Here is a 24,587-nt window from a genome sequence, read left to right as displayed (position 1 = left end):
GAAAATAGGCCAAAACAAACTTTCACTAAATCGACACTAATAATAAAGTCACTAATGGCATCAAGCCTTATTATATCGGAATCTAATATAAGCTAGAAAGCAGTAAAGAACATTATCTCCTAATCTACTGGGTCCTTGAAGGACCTTCTCCATTCTTGGCTCTTTTGACCCCATCAATTAGGTTTCCCAGGTCGCGCATATCCAACAGTAAGTAAGCTTTTTCCAGTTTCCCTTATTCATCGTCGTTCATGCCTTGAACATCCAAGAGTCTCTTTCTCCTCTTCCCTTCTAGCTCCATCAGTCCTTGTTCTAAGTATTCCAATTGTTCTATTGACCTTTTGGAAATCTCCTTCCATTCCCTTATCACCTCCATATTCACTTTGTGCTGCTCCAGATGTTTAGCTTCGGACTCGAACACCCCTTTGCGTAGACTTTTGTACTTAACCTATGCCTCAGCCGCTTCATCTATGATCCTATCCTTCAGATTGACTCCTAGCCTGACGTCCCCTGCTACGTCGTCTTCCAACCATGATAGATATTAGTATATATGATCGGCATGATACCTGTCTGGCTCAATAGTTTCTCCTTCCACAATGATCTTTTGGTTCCACATATGTTGCGCCACGAACTTGAATAGAATGACATCTCCCATGAAATCTGCCTTGTATTGGACCATGTTAGAAACCTGAGGTATGACTTGTTTTCTTCCAGTTTGTCTCATGACCCTTATAGGAGCGTAAGGGTAGATGCCTCGCTGCCCGATTAGCACCAAATGAGTAGTCCCCATTGATCTGATGATGAAATCACTACTAGAAAACCATTCGAACATCCAATGTACCTACTCGTCTGTCAGATTTCTGAAGAAACGCACCCAACCTACAACATTTCCAGGCTTTTCAAGCCTGTCTGGAATACATGTCATTTTTTTGGGGTGATGGTTGGCTATGTAGTCATTCAATGGCCTTCGTAGAAGCTCTTGACGGTACTCTCCTCTCTGAAAGTTTTCGAGCAGCCAAACTTGTAGCAATAGATTACAACCCTCAAAGTGTCTCAATCCCTACTTGCACCGATCTAGAGCGAGGTACATCTCAGCTAAGATCATGGGGATGATAGTGTGAGTTTGTCCCTCGATGCCATCCATTAAGGTTCTAGAAACCATGGCTAAGCGAGTATGAATCCTTCCTCCTTTCATCGAAAATAGAAACAACCCCAAGAAGCAAACAACAAACACACAAACCCGGCAGTGCACCCATCCCAAGGAAGTAATGGCTAGTTCATCATGGTGATGACGATATGACTTGCTATGCCCATAACGCTCGTAAAGAAACTCAAAAGGGATGCATGATTTTTTCAGACAGAGCAGTTCATCATTCTTCTTAAAAGCCAACATTTTCAGGAAACCGCGGGGAGTGCGAGGTCATTTGGTCGAATGTTCATCAAAGATGGAAAGTCACCAAGTATTCTCCTCACATGATGTTTGTCACAAGGTGTAAGGTCTTTCCCAGTCAAGTAGCAAAGGTGGGATGTTTTAGACCATACTGAACCTGGGGATTTCATGCTTTATTTTTTGCAAACAAACAAAGGTTAGCCCTTTCCCACTCCAGATTTGACTACTTACGCAATAATGATCAACATGTTGGCACATTTTCTCCAAGTAATGCAAATAATATGATAGTTTCCATTGGGATTGCGAAAATCCCATCGGACTTTGGGCAAGGTTTATCTTAGCGGATTGTTACGTTAACAACACTTCAACCCGTACTAGATTTAGCATGATGCATGTACATTTTAAATTGGAGTAGGGTTTCTAGAAGGGTCTAGATCGGTACTCCCAAGTGGACAACTTGAGATGGAAAGGCACAGGACCGTCGACTGCACCGCTGATCGACTAATCTACCGCAAATAATCCTTTCCGATTTAAAAGGGTGATTTCAGGAAAGCACGGACACTCATCAATCGCCGCTATATTGATAATTTGCATGAGTGGAGTATGATCCGAAACATGCTTTATGTAGAAATAATGTGACATTTCCAAGTATTTTCATTATAAAAGTACGTAAAAGCAGTAAATAAAATATCAGAAGTGAACATGAAAAGAAGAGAAAAGAAAAGAAAGAAGTCAGTTTAGCTCATGAAAATGTGCGAGAACGTAATGAAGTAGGCAAGGAAATAGGGATGGGAGAGTCATAATGTAGTAGTCTTAGACAAAATGAAGGAGATGGAGAGAGGTCGTACATGTCGTAGCAATTTAAAACAAATAAGGGAAGGGATGTGCATGTCATAGCAGTTTAAAGCAAATAAAGGTGAATAAGGAAAATGATGTGCATGTAATAGCAGTTTAAAACAAATAAAGGTGAATAAGGAAAGGGATGTGCATGTTGTAGCAGTTTAAAACAAATAAAAGAAAGTAATCCACATAAGTCAAGTTCAGTATGGTAAAAGCTTAAGTTTCCCCAGTAGAGTCGTCATGTTTTCGCGCCCTGTTTTCTCGCGAAAACGGGTTTCGACGTGTGACAACTCTTTTAAATGGGTATTGAAAGAAAACAGTTGCCATCTAACCATTTTTAAGGTGCGTTAGGGCACCTATTTGAAAATAACTCTATTTGACCAGTCAATGCACCAAATATCGGGTAAGGGCTTAAATTACCTCAAAGAGAAGGTGTTAGTCACTCTTCGAGGTCCACAACTGTGGGTCCCGACCGAACTTTAGACTATGTGGAATATTTAATTAAGCTAGGTGATCGAATAAATAGAAGGGGAATTTAGAAGTTGTAGAGTCTTATTAAAACATATGAGAATCGGTACAAGTCCTAATAACTACAAAGGTACAAACTATATTGATCGATGTTAAATGACTACGTGTGAATAACACACATATAAAAAAAAGGAGGGGGTCCTAAGTTTTTAGCCTAAAGGATCACCATGTACAACATAAATAATACTTCACAACTCTCTTAAGGTAGAGGTTGCTCGTATTATTCAGCGGGCACAAACTATCATCTTCTGCTACCCGATTACTATGTTGAAGTTGTTTACTTAAAGGCGTTCTAATTCAATTCTAAGCTGTACCCTATGCGTGGACTAACCATCTCATGCCTATGGTTCAGGAGGCTTTGGACCTACTATCAAGTGGTTCTAGACTTTACTTAGGTTGCTCAAAAATGATAAAACTATGTGATATTCAAAACATATAGGACTGCATACAATAGCAATAAAAGGCTCAAGTTAACCTCCACACATAAGCATGAAAGCACGTAAACAGATTTCTGGTTAGGCAGTAGACAGAATTAAGACATATTAGAATAATTAAGTCCTGTAGGCATAATTTCTATATAATTCCAGTATTATACAGGCAGTGTTGTAATTTTTGGACTAACGTATAGGCAAATTAGAGAGTTACAAGTCCTATAAACATGATTTCTAATGGTTTGCGTAGTAAGGTAATACAAAACAATCCCAGAACTCTGAATTGCCAGCACTGATTTTTTAGGTATGCATCTTAGGCAGATGACAGTACCATATAGACATGATCTCTAATAGTCGCATAATTAGGCAGTGAGGTCATTCGAAAACACAGGATTAGTAGCATCAATAAATACCCTATAGACAGGATTTCGAACAATTGACAATTAGACTTGATTTTATAATACTTTATCCCTATAGGCATGCTATCTAAGTGAGGTAGTACAAAAGCAGCATGAAGCTGTTGATTAATTATTAAACCTTATAGCCAGGGTATCTAGGTTAGCAAAGGTTTTGCATTACTGTATCCTATATGCATATTATATAGGAGCGTTGAATAGCAGACATGGAAACAAGTGTAGCATATTTTGACAAGTTAAGTGTGTGCGTGATTCCTATCAGTGTGCAACGCAAGCTAACAAAACAAACAAGGCATGCTGGACATAATAGCAAATAGAACACATAGACCCTATAGGCATGTTTTCTGCCCATTCATGCAAGAATTAGAATACCCCAACCCTCCTATTCACTAATGCCCCTAATTGTTGGTTTACAAATTATTACAGGCCTAGGTTAGAATAAAACAATACAAACTTAATAGCGCTATTACAGGGCCAAATACAACAATTACAGGTCCAACACAAGTACAAAGTAACCAAGTAGTGCCCTTCTGGGCCTTCACCAACCATACTCTTGCATATATCAAACAGGCCCAATACCCAGGCTCGCAAGCTTTTTTGACCAATGCTCAGATCCAATAACACACACGGCCCAATAAGCCAGGACCCAAACATGAAAACAATTGTCTTGCTTACCCATTAACAAAGAACAGGAATATGGGGTCATAAAATATGTCATTCAAATGGCTCAAAGCCAGGCAAAGACACATGGATTTTTATTATTACAATCATCATCAGAAAGAGTTTCTAAGTATCACCTTAGGGGTGACATCTGACAGGTGAGGGGATGCAAATGTACAAAGACCTTACAATGAGCACATATGTGAGGCTTTCAAACTAACAAATAGTTCAAAGCATAGACTTCTTCAGATACACCAGGTTAGTTAGGGCAACATGAATCCACAAAGCAAGAAACTCAGCATGAGAGTTAAAGATAGGGATTAGTTCTAAGAATATTAATAAATGATAATGACATGCTCGATAGACTCCCCTTTGGGGTATATGCCACAATAGTCTTCTCAGGAAGAACATAAGGATTCAAGGCAGGACATAACTAAGAGTTGCAGACCAATTCAGGGCAAGTAGAAATGCTACTAAGGAAACCTATTACAGAAGCTTAGGGTCAACAGTATCACAAACTCAATACCACAACTAGTTAGTGAATAAATACTTAATACAAATTGATATCAAAGATTCCCTAGGCATTAAATATGAGCATTCCTAACATTAGCAGGCATGATTCTATAGAACAAGATGGTAGTAAAGCAAACAACTATAATGAGGATTGGGGTTCACAAATGGTTGAGTAATATGATTGTTTGAAGAGTTCAGAGTTCATACAGACATGACCAAGTAGCAAGTTATGCCTGAATGGCTTAGCATAGAGAAATACAGTCGAGCAAATTCTGGGCATGAATAAGTATCCCCAAGAGTTTTAATACAATAACTCAGAGCAGTGCATGAACATGGGCAAGCAACATACGTAGCAAACTCATGTTGGCATAAACATAGTAGACTAAGTTGGTTCAAGATGGTCAAAATAGACATAGTGGGCAGACATCCGAGTACAGGATTTAGGCAAGTTTAGATACTAAAGAATACATCACTATAAGCTAACTTCAAGACAGATAGGATTGCAAATAAATGCAACAACATATTGTAATCATATAGGTTCAGAAAATTCGAACAAGCATGGTATTTAGGTCATGACCATAACTAAGCATAGAATTGAAAGAGTCAAGGTACTCACTAGTTGGAAATTAAACGAACAAGGAAATTAAGCTCCGACAACAAATCAACTATCAATAAACCGCAGGACTCCTAGAATCCCAGTGCGTCATAATTTCCAAGGGTCTCGAATGAACCCCGGGCTATGCTCAAACTGAGAAGAAGCAACAATTGAATTCCGGTGGCCTTGGCTTTCAGCCGGCCAAGGTCTTAAATTTCAGAATAATAGAATGAAGAAGAATGAGAGAATAACAATCATTAAGGTCGGTTTAGGGGAATTAGGGAAAGGGTTTATATAGTGTTGAAATTGAACGAACAAACAAGGAAAATAATTGATGAAACATAAATAAGGAAAGAAAATATCGCATGTAATTAGTAACAGAGCCGGCAAAGGAAGAAATTGAATTTCAAACCTTAGTTAGTGTTCAAAGATCTAAAATCGACCCGTGGATGTGGGGAATCAATCCCTTTTCCCGTATATGGACGAGATATCATCCAGATCTTAAAGATCAAAGTTGAACGGGTCTAATCTGAAATGGTGATACTTGCCAAAATTAGGGCGAGTACTAAGTAACATCAAGAGTGTGTGAGTAGTAGAAGGGTAATATAAATAAGGTAAGCAGATCATAGGACTCCATAGAATAACCGGATTCGGAGAGACTTTTGTGGGGGTAAGACAGCTAGGGTTCGTAGAAGATGAGAGCGTGTGAGGGTGGCTGGGAAAAGGGAATGGTCTCTATGGTTTTGGGGTTTGGATATAAGGAAAGGGTAGGGATTATTATGCGCTGTTCATCATTTAAGATCAACGGCTAGGATCGAAAAAGAAAGGTGGGGCGAGTTGAATAAACGGGTCCCGACCGGATTGGAATAAAGAGGTCGTTTGGTTTGGGCCAGGGCAGATTGGGCTAAGGTTTGGGGTGTTTGGGCCATTAATTTGGTCCGAAAATTGGCTTGGGATTGGGCTGGATTTTAAATACAAGGAATTAAGAAATAATAATTATAAAAATGACTAATAAATAGTAAAATATTATTCACATAATAAAATACTTGAAAATAATAGCCCAACTTTATAAAAATATAAGAAATGCCATTTTAGTATAAAATAATATAATAAATATAATTATTTACAGAATATAGGCAATTATTGCAAAATTATGTAAATCGCTTTAAAATACAAATATAATTATGTAAAAACAAGTAAAATATTATGAAATATATACGTGGATACAAATAATAAATTTGGATGATTAAACCATCACAAAATAATTTAAAGGGGTAATTAATAAATATTTGAACAATTTAAATGCAAGAAACTCAATTCCAAAGTTTAAAATTTATAAAGTATTACAGAGAGTACTTATATAACCCTTGTAAATTAAGTAATGATGCAAAATGATATTTTGAAAGTATATATATTATTTGAATAATATGAGGGCAAAATTGGGTATCAACAACAATTGGGTTTTCTCAAGGAGGTTTTTAACGAGGTAACGGAGTGGACACTTCAGGTTGAAGTGCGCACAGACGGAAACACAGGACGGCAAGTTCATTGCTCGACCTCTCAAAAATTCTCCGGGTTGACCAATGAAGGAACTAGATAGACTGGGACTGGGATTGGAATGCCAGTGTAACGATCCTACTTGTCGTTTTGAGAATTAGCATTCCGTTCAGCGGCTTAAGATCCCGAGCAGCTTCGTAATATGTATTATAATTTGCGTGTGTGGTCGAGTTTGGTTTCCGGACGATTTGGGATCAAACTGAAAAAAACACAGAAAAGAGAGAGAGAACACGGGAAAATAGGGGAAGGCAAAAAAAAGACCTTAGAGCTAGAGGTCCAAAAAGGTCTGTTCGTCACCTGTGTACACTGTCCATGAACCTGGTTCATGCATGTGTTCCTTTGTCAATCATCAAAACCAAAACCGCTCAGGTCAACAAATTCTCCCTTTTTGATGATGACAAACTCAGTGCTTTTCATAAGCATGAAACCTGCTTCAACTCAGCTCAACATCGACATAATGTTAGAACATTTTACCTTGTTGGCATCATCGAAAAGTTGGATAATTAAGTTAAGTAACCAGATTTTAGCTGATATCACCCATGGCCACTAGGGCTACTTCAAATGCAAGCATGGATTCAGTTTTCTCTTGATCAGTCTAAGGATATTAGCCATCTAAGAAATATAAACAAATAATTAGAGCAAAAGCAGTGAATTTCATTGATTGATGAGATCCTACCACAAAGCATAAGAAGAAATAAAAACATAGAACCATGAGCAAAAAATAGAGAAATCCCACTTGGGTCACTAGTTACAACTAGGCTAGGAAGGATTTACTGGGAAGGACCAGGTTCTTAGTTCCTTGCTTGAAGCAGTTTCAGCATATCTTAAAGAATACCACCATTCTTCTCCTTTTACTTTGCAAGCTCACACCTGAGATAGTCTCTCTCAGCCTCTGCTTCAGCCAAACTAGTCTTCAATCATTCAATCTCAACATCCTTAACCATTTTCTTCCACTATTTGAGCCTTTTTGCTCTTTTTGGTAGACGTGGTTATTTTAGTCACAATTGAACCCTGTGCCGCAACCTTTGTTTCTTGAGAAATCTTTCTCTTTTTGGCACTAGGTATGGTTACTTCCACATCTTTATCTTCATCCTCATGAACCAGGTTCATCTCCTCAATCTGGACTACTCTACTTGGCTTACCAGTTTTTTCCTTTCGAAATGACTTTCTTGGCACTCTCAGCAAAGGCCTTTTTATATTGGCCTTACTTTGCTTCTTCTTCTTTTGATTGTAACTATCTGACACCTTTTGCAGAAGATTGGGACTCTTGTCTATTTTAGCAAGAGAAGGAACTAGTTCATGAAACAGTTTCCTTAACCTAACCAGCCCATCTGCTACACTTCTATCACCAGAACCATCACCGATCTCCTGTGATTCTATCCTCATGCTTTTATTCATAGTCTCCTCATTATCACTAATCTTTTAACTCCATACCACCATTGCACATGTCTCATCATGTAATCCATAACCAATGGGTGAATCAAATCCAGCCACTTGTTCTTCCACCCTTCCCCTCGCATCAGCCTCAACACCCTCGCTCTCCTTTTATTTTTACCTTTCATTTTTTACCACCAATGTCTTCAGTAACAATATTTCCATTTTCAATACCATCCACACACCCAACCAGAACAAACCCATTCTCAAGATTTTCTGTAATTTCAGAACCAAACTCAGAGGTGATAAACGTAGAGGTTACCTGTTCAGTATCAGAAGAAACTGGTTCTTCCCCCTCAGTCACAGACCAGATCATCAGAATTCTATGGTTCTTCTGCTTGACTGGCTTATAGCATCTCACTCAATTTCTTATCTTGTTCTCTACTGGCCACTGTGTTGCATGCAATCATTTTGATATACTTTTTCTTGGGGGTTTGGGTTGTTGAAAGTGTGGGTGAAGGTTATTTGGGTGGTGAGGAAGGGTTTTCAGAGTTTTTGGGATTCTCATGGGTGTTTACCATTTGATCAATTCAGAAACTTGAGTGAAATAGAGAGAGTTTTGAGGTTTTGGAGATTTTGATCTTTCAAAAAAAATTGAGATAAGAGGGTAAGGTTAGATCAATTTAAAGATTAAAAGGTTGAGTGTGTAACAACAACTTTTTGGAGGTTAGAAGTCTTTTCATCTTGGGAGTTTCAGTTTGAAGAGGCGTCAGACTCTTCCCCAAATATTTCGGCAATTTGGTGCATGTGACTCTTGATGAAACTAGTTCATATGTAGCTAATTAGTTCAAAAGTAGTTTGGGATAAAGTGGGACTCTTTTCAGTTCATGATCCATATGTTGTTATTTCAAATTATGCGGAGTATAGAATACATACCTTATAAGCTCGATGAACCAGGTTCTTCACTGAAAGTTCTCTTGTGTAAGACTAATTATTTTCCAAGAAAATAAGGATAATATCATTAGACATCAGTGAGACATTTTAGCACATGGCACAAGAGTATACTAATAAAAGTATAAGACTGAACAATATTTAATCTGATTATTTACAAAATTCACAAATTATCTAACCAATCATTGAGTTAGAAATGGTTCCTCTTAGGTGATCTTAATCATCCCTAATTCTAACTTGTTCCTTTCAAAGTGATCTCTACTTAGAGCTTTTGTGAAGATGTCAGCTATTTGCTTGTCACTAGCACATATTTCCACAGTGATCAAACCCTTTTCATAATTTTCCCTCAAAAAGTGATGCCTAACATCTATGTGCTTAGATCTCTTGTGATGAACCGGGTTCATGGTCATACTAATTGCACTAGTGTTATCACAAAAGATAAGGATACAACCAACATCAATTCCAAAGTCCATTAATTGTTGTTTGATCCCTAACAATTGAGCACAACATGAGGCGGCAACAACATACTCCGCTTCAGCAGTAGATAAGGCCACATAATTTTACTTTTTGGTGGCCCAAGATACAAGACATGAGCCAAGAAAGTGTGTCATACCTGAAGTGCTCTTTCTATCCACAAAAAAACCTGCATAATCAGCATCAACATATCCCACTAAGTTAAAATTACTACCTTTTGGATATCATAGACAAAGGTCAGTGGTGCCTTTTAGGTATCCCAAGATCCTCTTGACAGCAGTCAAGTGAGACTCCTTTGGATTTGCCTAAAATCTAGCATAAAGGCCTACACTGAAAACAATGACAGGATTGCTAGCAGCAACGTATAACAAAGAATCAATCATTCCCCTATACAACTTCTAATCAACAGATGAACCAGGTTCAGGTTCATCTACATCCAATTATTTTGGTTGTTACTATAGGAGTGTCAATTTCTTTGGAATCTTCCATTTTAAACCTTTTAATCAACTCTTTCGCATACTTCTGTTGATGGATCATAGTTCCATTTGAGTTTTATTTAATTTGTAAGCCTCTCTTGTAGCCATGCTCAAGCAAGAATTTTGATAATCTTTCATACCATGCTCTTGGAGTCTGCTTGAGCCCATAAAGTGCCTTGTCAAGCTTGTACACATGATCAGGACATTCCTTGCTTTCAAAGCTCGGAGGTTGCTTGACAAATACTTCTTCCTTTAGATAGCCATTGGGAAGGGCACTCTTGACATACATCTGATGGAGAGTGAATTCCATGTAAGCATCAAAGGCTATAAGAAGTCTAATTGCTTCCAATCTTGCAACTGGAGCAAAAGTCTCATCATAGTCTATGCCCTCCTCTTGACTATATCCTTCAACCACCAATCTTGCCTTGTTCCTTGTAACTGTTCCATCTTTATCACGTTTTTTTCTGAAGATTTATTTTGTGCCAATTACTGATCTATCCTTGGGTCTTGGTATCAGATGTCAAACTTGACTTCTCTCAAATTAGTTGAGTTCATCTTGCGTTGCATTCACCCAGTCTGCATCCTGCAAAGCCTCAACAATATTTTTAGGTTCAATAAGAGATAAAAAAGCATCAAAAGCACAAAGATTCTTCAAAGAAGATCTAGTTTTGATTCCAGAGGTTGGATCAATAATTATGTTCTCAATGGGATGAGAACTTTGGTACTTATAAGGTTTCACAACTAGTTGGTTTCCCTTAGATGTTCCTTTAGTGTTTTGTTGCTGAGGAACAGGTTCATGGACAGGTTCCCTCAAGGTTTGAGGATCAGTTCTTCTTTGTTTAGTTCCCCTATCAGGTTGCCCTGGGTAGAAGGACCTGCTCCATCACATGTTCCTTCCTTTGGTGCAGCTTCAGTTTGGGCTGTGGTTTCATTTGAGTTTCTAACCATCCCAGTTGCTTCATCTTCATGTTCTTTTCTCTCAGAAAGAATGTTAGTTTCATAAAAAACTACATGTACGCTTTCTTCTACACACATAGTTCTTTTGTTATAAATATTGTAAGCTTTACTATGTGAAGAATATCCCAAGAATACTCCCTCATCACTTCTGGGATCAAACTTACCTAGAAAGTCTTTACCATTATTGTGCACAAAGCACTTGCATCCAAATGCCCTAAGATGGGATATGTTTGGCTTTCTCCCTTTAAGTAACTCAGGGAGTCTTCTCTACAAGAGGTCTAGTCATGTATCTATTTATGATATAACATGCAGTATTCACAGCTTCTGCCAAGAAACTATGGGGCAGTTTACTAGAAAGAAGCATAGTCCTAGCCATATCTTCAAGTGTCCTATTCTTTATTTCAACTACTCCATTTTGTTGTGGAGTCCTAGGAGCAGAAAATGTTTGATTTATGCCATGCTCATCACAAAATTCAACAAATTTAGCATTCTCAAATTCAGTACCATGATCAGACCTAATTGATGCAAGTTGATTACCTAGTTGTTTCTAAGTTTTTCTAATAAAAGAAGTGAACATGTCAAATGCTTCATCTTTACATGTTAGAAACAGTGTTCAAATAAACCTAGAGTAATCCTCAACAAGCACCATAACATATCTCTTACCACCTCTGCTCAATGTTCTCATTAGTCCACAAAGATCCATATGAACCAGTTCCATCGTCCTGGCGGTGCTTACCATTTTCTTGCTTTTGAAAGAGAATCTTACTTGCTTCACCTTTGCACAAACCTCACAAACTTTATCTTCCTTAAACTTAATGTTAGGTAGTCCTATCACCAAGTCCTTGGAGACTAGTTTGTTGACTTGACTTAGACTGGCATGTCCAAGTCTCTTGTGCCAAAGGAGGGGATAATTATCCAACACACTTAAGCAAGTGAGTTCATTATCTGAAAGTGTGGATAGATCCACAATATATATGTTGTTTACTCTTTTTCCCTGCAAAACTATCTTGTCAGTGATAAGATTAATCACAAAGCATTTTGTAGAGGTGAATGCTACCATGTTACCTCTATCACACAATTGTGATACACTTATTAGATTGTACTTCAGTCCACCTATCAAGTAGATATTCTCAATAGAGAGAGAATCAGTCTTACTTACCTTTCCAACCCCAATGATCTCACATTTCTTCCCGTTTCCAAAGGAGACATTACGTCCTTTAAGGTCCTCAAGTGAAGAGAACTGGTTCTTGCTTCCTATCATATGCTTTGAGCAACCACTATCCATGTACCATATTTGGCTGCTCCCCTTCACTTGGTCCTGCAAAAGAAAATCTGGGGTTAGTCTTAGGAACCCAAACTAGTTTGGGTCCCTTTTCTATAGGAAAAAGGATAAATCAAGTTCTTTATAACCCAACTTGGCAGCCTATTTTTCTCTAGAATAAAATTTTTGTTCTTTTGACTTACCTTTTCTTTTGCAGCGCATTCACTCTTATAGTGACCAGTGTTACCACAGTGTGTGCAAATTTTATTCTCATGGAGTGTGAGGTGCTTGCTTTTGGGATCCCACTTAGGTATAGAGTTTCCAAAGCCAAGTCCCCTTCTGTTGCTACTATGGTGTTCTTGTAGCCATGAAAGTGCATCAGAGGACTTGTTCCATTTATATGTTCTATCTAACTCATGCTTAACCTTAGTCAAGTCCTTCTTCAGGGTTCTTACCAGTTCATCCCTTTTATAAAGCTCATCTTTTACCTTTCCTAGATCTTTTTCTAGTGAGAGTTGTGAGTCACTAGCTATTTCTTTACCTGTTCCTAACTTTAATTTCAGATTTTCAGATCTAAGCTCTAAGAAAGTTTTTTCACGTGTATGAACCTGGTTCTTCAAAGCGGTATTTTCCTTTTCAGTTTTACAAATATTTATTTCCAGGTTTTTGCATTCTACTTTTAAAAGTTGCACTCTTTTGACAACTGTTCCTTCTCATAACTTATATTCTTAGATTCATCAATTAAAGTTAGCAATAATTCTGATAGTCTATCTTTAGAAAGTAGTTTAATTTTATCCTTAAGGTCCAGAAAACTTATCTCCGATCTTCATCAGGTTCATCTTCAGATTCTCGAGCTGCTATAAGATCTCGTTCAACATTATCATCAGTATCCTCATCTGAACTATCTTTCCCAATAGCAACCATTGCTTTGGATGACCTTTTGTTGTAATTCTTCTTGTCATGAGCATGTTCCTTCTTTTTGTTCCTTCTTTCAGATTTCTCCTTTTTCCACTCGACTTCCCACATAGGACAGTTCTTGATCATGTGGTTCTTTTTACCACATTTGAAGCATCCATCAGTCATCTGCAAGTGATCTCTTCTCGTCTCCTTCCACAAAGAATAGTAGTGACCATTGAATAGCTGTGGCCAAGTGGTGGATTGTTCTTTACATTTTTCAGGTAGTGCACTCATCTTGATCTTTTCCTAATTTGTTAGCCTCTTCAAGGATAACCCGCAATGATACCAATTGATATTTTATACTTCAATACCACACAAGAGCGGGGTGATTTGTGTGGTGTCCAATTTTTGCGTGCACATATTATAGAAGTACCTGGTTCTTCTATGTGTTCCTTATACTACTGTTGCAGAATAATAAATGCAGAAATTAAAGAACACAAGGATTTTACGTGGAAAATACCCGACTCAAAAGGTGAAAAACACCACGACCTACTACCTAGTAGGATTTTCTCCAAACACTTCACTACAACTCTTAGCTAATAACAAAGTTTACAAACTCTTGCAAACCTAAGAATTAACTCTAACCCTTATAGCAATCAGCCGCAGGATGTTGTGACTGCTTCAAGTTAACTCTAACTTGAACACCTCGAGTTTACAACTTCTTGCAAACCTAAGGATTAACTCTAACTCTTATAGCAACACGCCACAGGCTGTTGCGACTACGTCAAATTAACTCTAACTTGAATAATACAACTCAGGTACCTAGTACAATTTGCTTCTAAGAAAGCTGAAAGGTGCAACTCAAAATGCCTACTACACTTTGAACTAGAAATAAAGAAAGACACATAAAACTCTTTATGAAGCTGGTTCTTCAATCTGGTTCGTGTAGCTTCAGGATCGCACTCTTAAATCTCACAGGAATTGCTCCCAAAATTCCTTGCTATTTTGCTCTCAATTCATGCTTAACTTCAATATGTGTGCATTACCAGTAAAAGAGAACAATACTGATATTTATAGATTTAGTAAATAAAGATTAACTAGAGTTCTAATGCTTTACTCTTCCTTGGTGGAAGAGTTCTAGTCAACTTCAACTTTTAAATTTTCCCTTATCTTGGATAGAGTTCTCTTCAAGTAAGGAGTCATGCTCCTAATCAAATATGCAACCTTTTCGTTCAAATATTATCAGAAATAACCACTTATACTTATCCCTTTAACGTGCATGCCTTTTGCTTGATTCCGTTTGTCACATGTGTACACTGTCCATGGACCTAGTTCATGCATGTGTTCCTTTGTCAATCATCAAAACCAAAACCGCTCAGGTTAACATTTTGTATAAATATAATATTTTATCGGATCTCATATACTTCTAAACTATTTGTACAACCTCTCCACTATTTTACCTTATTTAAATCCAAAATATGCTTAATGACTCACTGTATTTAATTTGGTAATTGTATTTAATTGTGTTTAAATTATTCATTGATAGCACGAGGATTTTGTCATGCAAAAGTGATTAAGGTGTGGGCACAAGATGCCACTTGTGTAAGAATTGGGAGTTATGAATATGAATTGAGATTTCGAGTGATATCTTGGGTAATTTATGTTGAAATACATGCATCATAAATAATTTAATTGATTGATTTGTCATATGATTCCTTACTTAAATCCATTCATATGTCATTTGTACACTCACTATGTTGTTGCTTAATTACTTGATTGTTTTCTCGTTGCTATCCGTTTTCTCATTGTTCTTATTGTTGAATTGAATTGGAAATTATTCTGTTATTGGCCTTACATTAATATTCTTTCCTTGTTAGCTTTATGTAGCATTTTGTACAGGTTTATATGTCTGGTAGGTGTCTTGACCTGGCCTTATCACTACTCTACCGAGGTTAGGCTTGATACGTACTGGGTACCATTGTGGTGTACTCATGCTACTCTTCTACACATTTTTGTGCAGATCCAGGTACCTCAGCGTTGTTGATAATCTTGCTAATTCATTGGACATTGTTGTGGATACTTAAGATATACCTGTTGTCGCGTTCACAGGCCTCAGAGTCACCTTCTGATATTTTCCTGCACTGTTGATTCTATTCTGGAATAGTTGTATTTGGAGATTTTTCTAATAAACTCTGTAGAGCTTGTGACTTGTACTACCGGTTTTGGGATTGTAGGAAATTTCTATTTCATATTTAATACTTGTTGGTTGAGTCATCTCTAATTTAGTAAATGTTAGGCTTACCTAGTCTCTAAAACTAGGTGTCATCACAACATCCTACGGAAGGAAATTTGGGTCGTGACAACCAACCAACGACAACAAAAAAATATATGTAAATTTCTCCAAGTGTATGAACAAAGTACAAATGCATGAAGTTTAATTATATTTCTCCAAATGTACAACCAAGGAAACGTTGCCTAAAAGTTCACAATGTCAACAATTTCCGCACCTAGAGGCATACATAACTAAATACAGGTTATATTTGACCTCGTTCGAATTAACACCTAACTGGCCCTTGGCCGTAACTAAATATAGGTTATATTCGAACTCGTTCGAATTAACATCTAACTGACTGTCATGACCCAAACCGATAGGCCACGACGGGCACCCGACACCTTACTCAACCGAGTACCAACGTAACGTATATTTTGTATCATGACCCAACATGATATAGAGTTTTATGCACGTGACATACGGGCCTATAAGGCCGACATGATCATTTGTACATTCAAAACATAGGCCAACAAGGCCATACAATCTTTCATATACATGATATATGTCTACAAGCCTCTAAGAGTACATAAACGTCATAAGGCCGGGACAGGGCCCCGACATACCAATCAATATGTGTCAAATGCATACTGACCAAATAGGCAACTGCGGAGCAAACAGAGCATACCAACATCTTCCACTGAGCTGATAGCCTTCTTGGAAGACTCTCGACCTCTCTATCGGGACCTGCGAGCATGAAACACAACATCCCCAGGCAAAAGGGACGTCAGTACAAATAATGTACCGAGTATGTAAGGAATGAAAATCAATTAACCATAGACATGAGAGAAACATGGAGTAAAAGACTCAACATGTAAGTCTGAATAGCTCTGTAAATCATTTCATATTTATAATGTCATGCATATGCATATAAATATCATACCATGCATAGGTATATGCGTTCATAACATCATCAAGCCTCTAAGGGCATCCCATCATATCATCTCAGCCATTATGGGAAAATCATCAACGTATACCAGCTGATCAGGTGGTGGTGCGTATATAACGCCGTAACCTTTTCCCATATCCCATATACATATAATATACGCATATATAATACCATCTGGTTATGGGTCAATATACATGTACAAATTAATGCAATGCATAAGAAGTACGTCAATAAAATCTTCTGGAATGTCATAAGACCATTATGCCTTTGATTGATATCATGAAGTAAACTTTATGAACTTACGTATTTTTTGAGACCCATGAACAGATGATAGAATAATAGGACACATGGAAGTTGTGCATTTTCTCGTTTCGTTTGTATCGCATGGATTATGCCAAAAGGAAAGAAGGGATAGCCTTAACATACCTAAGCCGATTCTCTTGACAATCCCTCTAACATACGTCAATTGCGACAAATCACGTAACGGCAAATCGAAATAGGAAAAAATTCATATGATATTCTTGATGAAGATTAAACCGTACTCCCTTAGAATCGCAAATCCCACGTTGCTATAATATTAAGAAATCTCGTTTGAATGGAAGATTGAAGCAACTCACGTTGCTAATGAAATTCCCATCTTGCTGAAGCCTTTCTCTTTAACTTAGATGTAATACATCTCCATTTGTGAATTAGAGAAGGGATTTAAGTCTTGGTGGTGTGGGCCCCACCTTTCAAGACTTGGTGTCACATAATTCTCTTAAATGTGCCACCTTTCAACCTATTTTAAGAGTCACAAATTGATTTTGAGTCTCATTTTACTTGCTGCCACGTGGGTTCATCAAACTCTATCCAAAGATTTGAATTAATCACCCAATAATTTCTTAATTAACTTTGTTAATCCCCCATTAATCCAATAATTAATTAACTACCCACATAATTAAGAATTATCTCAAATTACTTAAAACACTACTTACTTTTAATACACTTTATACACCTTACTATCATGATCATATAGTACCTTGTATGGCACTACTCCATAAATACCGGGTATTATAGCTCGGACAGTATTTTATCTCAAAATGACAACCTTTGATGAAACTCATTTTCTTCGATTCGCTTACCCTCTCACCTTCACAAATTTACTTATCACTTGTTTGAAATAGAATAATACTTGTAACTTCAAAATAATCTCATTTCCGAGCTTTCATCAATTTACTTATGGCATACTTTCACGTACGAAATCATGGGGTGTAACATCATTCCCCCCTTTGGAACATTCGTCCTCGAATGTTGACTGATACACTTATCATCATCATAATCTATAGCTCTTGTGAATACTTTAATACTCTCTTTCCATCTAGGTAATTGTTTTGTGAATAAATCCAAAGTCCAGGGTATTCTCACCTATAGGTCTCTTTCTCATACCACGGCCTGTGGTCGGAATTCTTCCAATCTTGTAACTCTTAGTACCTTCTGTCATGCATCTTGTACAACTTTTTCCTTATATGTGTGCCTATACGACTCTTCCCTCCAACTATTAGCCAATCTCTGGGCCTTACTTTGTAAACATATATAGAGATTGACAAGATGTCCCTCTGGGCATCTATAGGTATACTGAAGTTCTTCGCTTGGTACTTTGTTGAACTCACAAATATTTCTATATCTTATCTCATAGACCTGGTTATCTATCTGTATGACTTTACAACATCTAGGTAGGTCATACTATACCATAACTCTTACTTCAATTTATCGTTGCTGAGGTCTGCTTCCGAATTCCAGGTTACTCTTGTTGCTTATCTTATATGTATAAGTCTAAGTCCTTTAATGCTTCCTGATTATTGTTCATCTTAAGAATGATGACCTAATCTCATCTCATAATTTGTAACTTTTATCCGTCCATTGTTGATTCACCTCAATATTGATCTACAATCTACCACTGATAACTTGAAACTTCTTATGTAATCACTAGGGCTGACGTCTCATCGGGGAACATCTGAAATGATTAGACTGATCCACCTGGGGTGATACCATGCTTCCATAACCGTATTTCATAGCATCCCAATGTGATTTACCTTACGTGGGTATTTTAATCCTGTACAATTCATGAAATCCCCCATTTTTTCCCTTCAAATCATTACTCAATCGATGGCGCAAACGTCATCCTTTACTTATCACGATTAGATCCTCATTCCGCTACCAGGCAGCATTCCATTTCTTCTAAATGCTATTAGTCTTAGACTCTTTTGAGTTCATTCAGGCTATACTGAACTTTCTATAACTTAGAGAAATCATCAGCTCTCTTGTTTTCATGAGCTTAATCCCGAGGACTTATCTATTTCTGTCACCTTCTCACTTGCCTTTTCTTATCCTTACTCCTGTCTTCAGAAAACCTTGTCGCTCCACCATACTTTAGCTTGCGACCTACACATATCTATTTATACTACTTGCAACCTTCCTTCAACTTGCTTGCCCCGTGATTTCCTTATGTTATTCTGGAACATCAAGCGAGACATCACATCACCTCAAACTCTTCTTTACTCTTTTAACTAGACCTCTCGGTACCTAGAAACCATAGGCTGGGAGGTATGCCACCAATGACACCGCTATCATTCCTGGATACTGAATCCCAACGCTTCTAACCCTCTATCTGAAATATGGATTATTCACAACCTTCTGCACCTGAGTATCTCGTACGTTGTTCACCTTTACCTTACTTACCTTAAAATCTCGCATCACATCTTCTATCTCTTTCATGACCTCCCTTCCACATAGGTATAATTCACATCCACAGTTTGAAGCTCTATTATAATACTTGCACCTCTGGTGCATACACAATCCGATGAGAGCTTCATACTTACTTCTTATGAGGCTGATACTCTTCTAACTGGCTTTGTCGTAGAGCCATCATAAAATATGGTTGTTGTACTATCTCTCTTGTACCTCTGATATTTAGAGTGATTCTGCTATGTTCTCAATCACGATTCCTGTAATTTTTCGGGTCCAATAATCAGACTCCTGATTTACTTAGTTGATTAAACTCTTTAGTTTCCTCTTCCTTCTGATCAGCCTTCATGTAGGCTTAAGCTATCTTCCGATCTGCAGCTCCTGGTAGTAGTTATTACTTTAGCCTTTCATGGGCGCTATGGAATATCCATGATACAATCTTCTGACAATTCAATCCTTTGTCTATGCCCTGGGCTCAGTTATTTCTTTTAACTTATACTGGAGTCTTCTACAGCTGTATGAATGTCAATATATATGCTGCATGGATAATACTCTGAAATCTTAAGTACGTTCATAACGTAACTAACTCTAGATCATTGATCGAATAATTCCTTTCGTTCTATCTCAACTTTCTTTAAATGTAAGCAATTACTTTCCCTGGTCTTTCTGCCCCCTTGTTGCATGCATACTTAGCTTATCTTAGTTCCCACGCATGTCGGAATTTCATGCAATTCATATGGTCTTGAATATTACTTTTGGTTTCATTTCTCGCTCATTAGCCATGCTAGGTGCCACTTTCTTATAGAGTGTATACAATGTTGTTGTGAGACTGTTGTTACAAGACCATTTCCTCTTTAGGTCACTGTGCTTAGGTGGAAGCCTTTTTCCTTATTTCCTCATTTAGTCTTTCGTTGTAGTACTTAGGGAAGACCCTTTGACTCTTGTAAAGCTGCGATCTTATTACATCGTATTCCCGATAGAATTTTTGATGTTCTTCCTCGCTTATAATTATCTGTAGTTACTTACCTTCACGCCCTTGTGCTTGTAGAGTTACTTCTAAACTAATATTTGGACAGTCTTCCCAGTGGCACTCTCTTTTATTTCTGTAACACTCATACGGTACCTTTAACTACTCCAACTCCTATCTGAATATTTCTCAAGGATCACGATGTCATATCTGCGAGACTGAATTCCCTATGTTGGGGTTCACTATGTTTATCTTGCACGATCTGTTGATTTGTCTGTATCCTCTTGTCTAGCCATAATTAGGCTCTTCCTGAATCAACTACTAATTACTCGTTGGCCCATTCTCATATCAATATTCCACGTAATCTTTCTTATGTTATTTCCTTTGTCTTAACTGACGTCTCGCACTGACTCCTTATTTATCAATAACATCTCGGGCAGAAACCCTTACTTTCTCTCCTTGACGTCGTGCTTACATAATGTTCTGGAATCGTAGCATATCTGTAGGATTTGGGTAAGTGCAATCTCATTCCTTTTTCATTTTTATCGCATTCTTCCTTTACCATTCCATAGTTACTAGAACCACTTAATTTTGACTTAATGCCACATCACTCCATATTCCCCCCTTTAGGGGAGTACTAAGATTTAGCGCTACGATGATCTACGTGTAGATGTTTTACCTCTTCATCTTTGGCGTCTTTTCACATCATCAATGACCCTTACTCGCCTTGCGGTAATCCTTTTGTACCAAGGATAACAAATTTCCTTACTCGCGAGGGTGACACTTAGTGTAACTTGCACATACAGTCCCTTAAGCTTAACTTTTCTCACATTGCTTGCTTTAGGGAAGTTTCTCTGAATTTCTCATAAATCTTCTTCTGTTATCCATTCTATTATCGCCGGAACGAAATCTGAAATTCTCATGATGTCGACCATTATCAAATCACTCAGTCCTTAATTCATGTTTAGTTTATCTTGTTCACCTGCCCATACTGATTTATATTACTCTGGGGTCTAACGTTTCCTTCTGGTAGTCGCGTTGGAGTCACGAACTTATTTCTCGAAATAAGGATATGACTTTATGGCCTATACTCTTTTGTTGTCTTTTCCTTCATTTGACTATAGACTCTGTAATACTTTTGATCTACCGTTGTCATCCATGTATCACATCTTACTCATAATGCTTCATTATCTCTCTTCTTATTTTGTTGCTAATATTTATGTCTATCACTTTATTTTGAAAACTCAAATAAGACATTCTTTTGCTTTTAGCTCCCCTTGCTCCATCCATTGGCTCTTCGGGTTGCCTAACATTCTCTTTTTACTAGGGATGGGAGTCATACTAAGGTAATATTTATCCCTTCAGGATTCCAGTGCCTATCTTTGAACATTCTAGTATACATATCTAGTTGTACTATTCTAGAGTGCACCATCTGGGTGTCTCATAAGGAGATCTATTAGTATATTTGCAATATCCTTTGGAAATGTTAACTAACGCGAACAATCCATCCATCATTTTGGGTTACTCTAACCCCAGCCGGACCCTGATATCCTGTCCTTCTCTTAAACCATATATGTTAGCTCCCATAGGCATATCTAAGATGGGTATGGTCGATTGTACATACATCTATTATTGTTGAAGGTAACTTAAAAGATTTATATTTCTGTCTGAATTGTAAGTACTGATAATCTTTATTAACTGGCGCCTCGTATCCTTATTCACCTGGCTTCTTTTACTTGTTGAAACTTGTATCTACTTTCTGAATCTCTCATTGCTTTTCACCATATGGGTAGATATTCTTGTCTTAAGGTTCCTTATCAAGAAGCTTACACGTCTTAGTACACACATGTTCTGCTGAAGACCTCACATTTATTCATTATAAGCATGATGCAAAATCGAGTTCCTCTGACTCAACTCTTCCACAACCATATTCAATCTCTTACCAACAGTCTTTCTAGATGTAGGCATCATCGTACTATGAATAAGATAGAGTTTAGGAAATTGAGTTCTTACAACTGAGCTCTACAATACGATTTAGAGTAAGAAGAAAGAGTGACAGTCCTAAATGCCCCGTAGCCTCCTGCTTATAAGTGTTGGGCACAACGCACCCATAAAAAAGACTCTACTAAACATGGGTTGTAGACTCCCTAGGACCCAAACCGATGGGCCACGACGGGCACCCGACACCTTACTCAACCGAGTACCAACGTAATGTATATTTTGAATAATGGCCCAACATGACATAGAGTTTTATGCACGTGACATACGGGCATATAAGGCTGACATGATCATTTGTACATTCAAAACATAGGCCGACAAGGCCATACAATCTATCATATACATGACATATGTCTACAAGCTTCTAAGAGTACATAAACGTCATAAGGCCGGGACAGGGCCGCGACATACCAACCAATATGTGTCCAATGCATACTGACCAAATAGGCAACTACAGAGCAAATGGAGCACACCAACATCTTCCACTGAGCTGATAGCCTACTTGGAGGACTCTCGACCTGTCTATCGGGACCTGCGGGGATGAAACACAGCGTCCCCAGAAAAAAGGGACGTCAGTGCAAATAATGTACCGAGTATGTAAGGAATAAAAATCAGTAAACAATAGACATGAGAGAAACATGGAGTAAAAGACTCAACATGTAAGTCTGAATAGCTCTGTAAATCATTTCATATTTATAATGTCATGCATATGCATATAAATATCATACCATGCATAGGTATATGCGTTCATAACATCATCAAGCCTCTAAGGGCATCCCATCATATCATCTCAGCCATTATGGGAAAATCATCAACGTATACCAGCTGATCAGGTGGTGGTGCATATATAACGTCGTAACCTTTTCTCATATCCTATATACATATAATATACGCGTATATAACGCCATCTGATCATGGGTCAACGTACATGTATAAATGAATGCAATGCATAAAAAGTACGTTAATAAAATCTTCCGAAATGTTATAAGACCATTATGCCTTTGATTAATATCATGAAGTAAACTTTATCAACTTACGTATTTTCTAAGACCCATGAACAGATGATATAATAATAGGACATATGGGGAATCAAGAACATAAGCATCTCTAGCATTTCTATGAATAGAGTCATTTATGGAAGTTATGCATTTGCTAGTTTCGTTTGTATCGTATGGATCATGCCAAAAGGAAAGAAGGGATAGCCTTAACATACCTGAGCCGATTCTCTTGACAATCCCTCTAACACACGTCAATTGCGACAAATCACATGACGGCGAATCGAAGTAGGAAAAAATCTGTATGATATTCTTGAGGAAGATTATGCCGTACTCTCTTAGAATCGCAAATCCCACATTGCTATAATATTAAGAAATCTCGTTTGAATAGAATATTGAAGCAACTCACGTTGCTAATGAAATTCCCTTCTTGCTGAAGCCTTTCTCTTTAACTTAGATGTAATACATCTCCATTTGTGAATTGGAGAAGGGATTTAAGTCTTGGTGGTATGGACCCCACCTTTCAAGACTTGGTGTCACATAGTTCTCTTAAATGTGCAGCCTTTCAACCTATTTTAAGAGTCACAAATCGATTTTGAGTCTCATTTTACTTGCTGCCACATGGGTTCATCAAACTTTATCCAAAGATTTGAATTAATCACCCAAAAATTCCTTAGTAAACTTTGTTAAACCCCCACTAATCCAATAATTAATCAATTACTCACATAATTAAGAATTATCTCAAATTACTTAAAATAATACTTACTTTTAACACACTTTATACACCTTACTATCATAGTCATATGGTACCTTGTATGGCACTAGTCTATAAATACCGGATATTATAGCTCGGACCGTATTTTATCTCAAAATGACAACCTTCGACGAAACTCATTTTCTTCGATTCGCTTACCCTCTCACCTTCACGAATTTACTTATCACTTGTTTGAAATAGCATAATACTTGTAACTTCAAAATAATCTCATTTTCGAGCATTCATCAATTTACTTATGGCATACTTTCACGTACGAAAACATGGGATGTAACACTGGCCCTCAGCCATAAATAAGTATAGGTTATATTCGACCTCGTTCGAATTAAGTATAGGTGATAATTTTGCATTGAACTATCTTCAATTTGTCTCCTCTTTCTATTTGAAGCAAGGAGGCAGTGCACAAGTGAGATTCCAGCCCATAACTGGTCATCAGCTGGCTGCCGCATCAGATAAGGTGGTTTCAATCTTTGACGTCGAAAATGACAGGCAACTACAGTCTTTCCAGGTTCATCGTTACCTTCCCTCTTTTGGTGGATTAAATTGACTGTTACTCGATCAATTTATGTTTCTGGCACTTTTGTATTTTCTGGATC

The sequence above is a fragment of the Nicotiana tabacum genome, chromosome 22 (assembly GCF_000715075.1).
Source record: "Nicotiana tabacum cultivar K326 chromosome 22, ASM71507v2, whole genome shotgun sequence".
In the NCBI taxonomy this organism is placed as follows: Eukaryota; Viridiplantae; Streptophyta; class Magnoliopsida; order Solanales; family Solanaceae; genus Nicotiana; species Nicotiana tabacum.
Note: the sequence above shows the minus strand (reverse complement) of the source record.